Genomic DNA, 6137 nt, shown 5'->3' on the forward strand with positions numbered 1-6137 from the left:
TCCCTGCTGACATAGGGCAAATGCGAGGCACACACGCTGGTGACCTGTTCAGGGTCGCCAGGCCATCACAGGCTGGCAACCGGGTCGCCAGGCCATCACAGGGTAGTGACCGGGTCGCCAGGCCATCACAGGGTGGTGACCGGGTCGCCAGGCCATCACAGGGTGGTGAACGGTGTCGCCAGGCCATACAGGGGGGGTGATGACTACAGAGATCCATCAGAACGTGAACTGAAATGAACAGATTAGTGTCTGTTGACATGTTTGTGTATGTTTTTGTTACCTTTGGGCAGCGTCTTCCTGATTCTCAGACTGTTTTGGAGGAACGCGAGGGTCTCAAAAGATGTGTTCTTGTGGAGCGCTTCAAACAGGACCACTCCCATCTGCCACGCTGTGGTGGGGCCGGCCCTGTAGCGTTGATTAATGTACAACTCCGGAGGGATGTGATTAGCGGTACCTAGAATATACAGACATAATGATAAGACGGTGAGGAGGAGGAGGAGGAGGAGGAGGAGGAGGAGCTTTCTTTAAACGTAAAAGTCACAGATGGGTAAGTTAGTGAAGAGCAGGAGTAGAAGCTAGACATCTTACCGTAGAAGTGTTGGTAAGTGGAGCAGCTCTTGACGAAGCAGCTCAGACCAAAGTCAATGAGGCGAACTCGCGGGACGTCGAGCCAGTCTCGATCAAGATATTTTGCACCTTGATGTCCCGGTGAAAGATGCTCTTATCCTGAAGCTCAATTGCTGCATCAAGCAGCTGTTTCATGATGATCTGACAAACAATAAGAGAGAGATGAGGGATCGGAGAGGAGGGTGCTTTGACATTTCTTCATGGCTGTTACTCAGTGGGCTACCTCCGGGTCTGAGAAGTGACGCCAACGTGGAAGTGTAATTACTTGGTGAGTACAATGTAAAATAATGAATAGAAATGATGGTCAAAATAAGCCCTAAATTGCAAAAAATAATAGCCTCCAGTAGCTCACCTTGGCCTCTTCCTCTTTTAAGGAGCCTCCCTTTGAGCAGATGTACGTGGCCAAGTCCACGCAGGGGACTGGTCTCTCCAGCACCAGGATCAGCTCATGTTCCAGATCATACCAGTCCAGTAGGGACACAGGTGCCGAGGAGGCCGCTGAGCCACTTGTATTGGCGGCGAGTTTCAACATGGCGGCGACCTCCACGGAGACCGTATTCCCGTTTCTTGTACTGAAACATCACAACAAAGTGGAGGATGAGTGAGAGAAGCTCCAAAGAAGAGAAGCAGGATTCATCCATAATACATCCAATAAGAGAGTGCCGTGTTGAATACAGCAGATCTTAACTCACCACGTGTTTGATGAACTGAGTCTCGCTTGGAACGTGTTTGATGGCAACCTACGAGACACAAACTTTGTTAGCACTTCCTGTCCGTACTGTGTGTGTATATGCGTGTGTGTGTGTGTATGCATGTGTGTGTGCAAAAATGTGTGTGTAATACTTACAGGCAAATGATCTGCTTTGCGATAGCCAGCAAACACAGATCCACACCCTCCTTTCGCCGAGCTTCTTCTGTTGTTTGTATTTGGCCTCGAATGCAGCTAAAAAGACAAACAACATTTAGATTTAATACAGTTGTGAGGAGCACTAATTACATTTTACTTAAGCTCTGGGGTGGATTAATGCACAGACTGGCCTATAGGCTGCGGCGTATTTTCAGGGGCCCCATATTGGCCAGATTATCTTTAATTACTTAAATGTACTTCAGAGGGAAAAAAAAAAACTTTACCCCTGTTGGCCCACAAGAAACATAAAAAAAAAATGAAGAGGGACACATGTACCCAATCAGCTGACCTTATGAGCCTGGCCCGATGATGTGACCAGGTTCATGAGGTCAATTTTTTTTTCAAGTAACACGTCATTACTGGACAGAATAGTGGCAAAATGTCAAAAAGAAAATATGATCACGGAGCCACAAAAACGAACAGCACAACGTCTGAAAGAACACCGTGACCCGGATCTACTAAAGAAAACCCCTAAATTGACTAGATATCTCAAGGTTTAGATTAAAGGCTGTCTCAATGTGTTTGTAAACGTAAGTGTTCCCCGACTGTGTACGTGTAATATTCCTAGAACGCTTTTATGCATGACACTAAATGACTTTTTTTTGGTAAGTTTAAAGCATGATGAGTAAGGTTGCGGGGGCCCATACAAAGAGTAGCCCAGGGGCCCCTGACCACTTTAATCCGCCAATGCTTAAGCTCTGATATGAATTTTACACTTAACATAAAGCCAAACCCGACATGTATCACTATCTACTGACCTCTTCGCATGTGGACGGGCAACTTTTGTGCAGAGTAGAGTTTGGTCCTGTCCTTGGTCTCCGTCAGGTTTTCTACAGATGAGAAAAAAAAAACAGAGGAACATCAGCTTTTTGACAGTCACAGGCACTAACGTGGACAATAAGTCCTCCAAACTAAATGACAACACAGACCGTCACTCTGTGACTTCCAAAATGACACATATGAGTCTTTTCTGCTGCTCCAATTTCGCCTATGCTGCCTCTCAGTTAAGGAATAACTCATCATTTGTTTTCACACTTTGCTATTGTATATAGTAGAATATTGTTTTTTCTATGTTCATATTTAATATTTTCTAAGCTAGTTGTAGTAGTGTGGCATATTTGTAGTGTATTCCAACATATTCTTTATATCTATCTATCCATCCATCCATTTATCTATCTTTCCATCTGTCTGTATATCTATCTGTATATCTGTCTATCAATCACTAAAGGGAAGTGAGGATTTGTTTTTCTTTGTAACTGAAGTCTATTTAGATCAATATACCAAAAACACAATTGATGGGTATTTCTGTGAAAGATCTGAGTACAACTTCCACCTCTGTCTGAACCTGGTGTTCAGTAAATGATGATGGTAAACACTCCCAACAGCAGTTTCACATGATCAGCTTACCTCTGTGAACGTCCACTGAAGAGGACGGTCCTTCTCCGTCTTCTCTGGCTTTCCTCTTCAACAGTCTCTCACGGAGCTCCTCTTCAGAGGTGTCTGGGTGTTCACCTTCGGAGACCATTGTCCTGTGCTGCAAGACGGTCTCTGTGCAAGGACAGGTCCTCCTTTGAAGCCTCCTAGTCGACCTAGTCCTATCCATTGCAGGCGCTGAACTTAGTTCAGACGTGCTAGGGAGCTCTAAGAATTAGAAAAACACAGTGGAACAAATTTTAATTGTAATTTTTGTTTTATTTATTTCAAGGTATTAACTCTGAATTAGTGCTTACACTTAACATAAAGCCAAACCCGACATGTATCACTATCTACTGACCTCTTTGAACGTGTGCGGGCAAATTTTGTGGGGTGCACAGTTTGTCGTCCTTGGTCTCTGTCAGGTCCAGGTCTGGCCTCCTCTTCTTCTCTCTCTTACCGCCTCTCTTGCTCTCATCCTCCGCAGATAAGATGAGGTTTTCTACAGATGAGAAAAAAAACAGAGATACATCAGCTTGTTGACAGTCACAGGACCTAATGTGGAAAATAAGTCCTCCAACTAAATGACAACACAGACCGTCATTCGGAGTCTTCCAAAATGACACAAGTCTTTTCTGCTCTGCTGCCTCTTAGTTAAGGGTCCCATATTGTAAAAAGTGTGATTTTCATTTCTTTTATATTATAAAGTAGGTTTAAGTATTATATAAAATACTGTTAAACTATCAAAACGCTCAATATACGGAAAAATACACACAGCCCGTATTCAGAAATTGTGTGTTTGAAACAAGCCGTTAGGATTTCTGTCCATTTGTGATGTCACAAATATACAATATTTAGACCATTTCACGGTTTTTAAAAGTAACCATTCTAAATGTGTCCCAGTTCATTTACTGTTGCAGTGTATGTGAATGACATCAGCTGACAGGAAGTACACATGGACCCAAACTGTTGCCAGGCAACGCAATTCTGTTGCAATTCCGTTGAAATGCACTAAAACGGAGCGTTTCAGGCAGAGGGTAAATACAGGTATATTCAAGCAGACAGTATGAGGAAAATAAAGGTTTTTTTTTACATTACAGCATGTAGCTTTTTTGTTATTGTTTTTTTTTTCTCCTGGGGTTGGGGGGGAGGTCCTTTGTATAAGCATGTGGCTTCTTGTGTTTTTTTCATTGATTGGATTTTGTGTAGTTTTATATATGTGCAAATAAATACAAATTAAAAACTTTTTTTAGTAGAAACACAAAATACTACTATGAACCTGAAAATGAGCATGGTATGGGACCTTTAAAGTCAAGTTTTTAAAAAAAATGCCTGTTTAACCCTTTTAGATCACATCCCCAGTCATAGTGTGCACCTATTTAACAATATATGCAAAAGAATTTATTTTCCCAAATGTACAGAGGACAGTCCTTTTGCTGGAAGGAGGGCCTGGACAGCAGCTGGAGCAGGGACAACACCAGTTCCCTGTGTAGCAGTTGTGTACTCTCTCTTTGCGTTGTGTTATTAATGATGTCCACACACCGTCACTTTTGGCTCCAACTCGCCATTTATTCTGATAATACAGAGATGATGTTAGATCTCCCACAGTCAGTCTCACAGCGACAAAGCTTCTCAAAGATGCACGGAGACGGCACATGCAGACTGTTCACAAGTTATTTACACACAAGCTAACATTAATACAAATATAAAAATATACAACATGTACCTGATAATACAGAGATGATGTTAGATCTCCCACAGTCAGTCTCACAGCGACAAAGCTTCTCAAAGATGCTAAAACAAAATGATATCAGTTGAAGTTGCTGTTGATTAGCCAGTTAGCTTTAACTAAGCTAGCAAAGTCACCGACAACGTGGCGTGTTCAACAAAGTGCTCCACACAATCAAAGAGGCAACTAATATCAACATTCAGCATTTTCTCTAGTACTTTGTAAGCTTAGATCGACATACAATTTACAGAAACACAATTTTACCCATAAAAACAAGGCTTATGCTCTTTATATTTACGGAGCTAATTCAAAGTCAACCTACCACGGAGACGGCACATGCAGACTGTTGACGAGATGCGGGGTGCACCTGTCAAGTCTGCAGGGGCGCAGTAAAATGAATAATAATTAAATAATAAAGTAAATAACACGATATTGAAACAGATGACATATAATACATTCATTCAGTGTACATACATATAAACATATTAAGACAGAGTTAGTAATGGCAAGTGTAATCATTAACTCCGCTACACCTGCAGCAGCAGCCCCCTCTTTCTGACGCTGAGAGAACCTGGAAGACAAACGCAGGCTGTTTTTAGGCTCTTGAGCTTTCATCAAAAGATAAATCACAGTACAGATTACAACACATCGGCACAGCTTCATGTTAAACTCTTCCCACTGGGACAGGGTCCTCTGATTTAGCTCAAAGAGCTCTCTGATTTCCATGTAGTCCGAGGGGATGAGTCCTTGTGATCCCCCCGGAACCATGCGGCTGCAGGAATGGAGACGGCAGCTGAGGAGGCGTTGGCGTCAGACTGCTGCTGCTCCCGTTCCTCCTGACCACATACTGCTTCAGCAGTGCGAGTCAGGAGCCAGAGTTCTTCACAGCCAGCCGAGTTCCTGTAGCTGAGAGATTGTCTTGATATCACAGCTTAGTCTATACACTGAAAAACCAACATCATACATTGCTTTACCTGCTGATCTGCCCATCCATTGAATCTGTCCACAGACAGAAATATGAACACTCAAGGTGAAAACAAATACGTAAAAAAATAAGATCGAAATAAACGCACACACACAGACTCACAAGGTGAAAACAATGCCAGCGTCGCTGTTGCGGCTCGTAATAAAACTAGAAAGCTAACCTCGGCCTTGGAACAACATTACACACACTACAAATACTCAAGCTTACAAATGTACACCAAGAAGATATCGCAGACTACATATAATCAAACAAGTCTTAAAAGCATGATTACATTGTTGAAAATATTAAATTAAAAGATACGAATATACCTCATGTTGTATAGGTATCCACATTATTTAATAGGCACCAAGACTTTATTCACTTCTTCCTTCTCTACTGACCTGTATTTTGGATCAGCCTTTATTTAAACATACTTGCAGTTTCAAAATATCCATAATGACCAAAATGCTAATCATCCTCCTGACAAAATCACATTG

At 42.3% G+C, this 6137-nt stretch overlaps 1 long non-coding RNA gene and 1 pseudogene across 1 annotated transcript; both read right to left on the reverse strand.

Annotated features, from left to right (window-relative positions):
- Nucleotides 1–207: 207 nt before the first annotated feature.
- Nucleotides 208–1195, reverse strand: LOC119486710 (annotated as a pseudogene).
- A 3130-nt stretch (nucleotides 1196–4325) lies between these two features.
- LOC119486084 lies at nucleotides 4326–5056 on the reverse strand. Its single transcript, XR_005206449.1, has 2 exons — nucleotides 4999–5056; nucleotides 4326–4741 (listed from the first exon to the last, which is right to left on the reverse strand). It is a non-coding gene; the product is annotated as an uncharacterized LOC119486084 (long non-coding RNA).
- Nucleotides 5057–6137: the final 1081 nt, after the last annotated feature.

Source organism: Sebastes umbrosus, chromosome 4 (assembly GCF_015220745.1).
Source record: "Sebastes umbrosus isolate fSebUmb1 chromosome 4, fSebUmb1.pri, whole genome shotgun sequence".
Lineage (NCBI taxonomy): Eukaryota > Metazoa > Chordata > Actinopteri > Perciformes > Sebastidae > Sebastes > Sebastes umbrosus.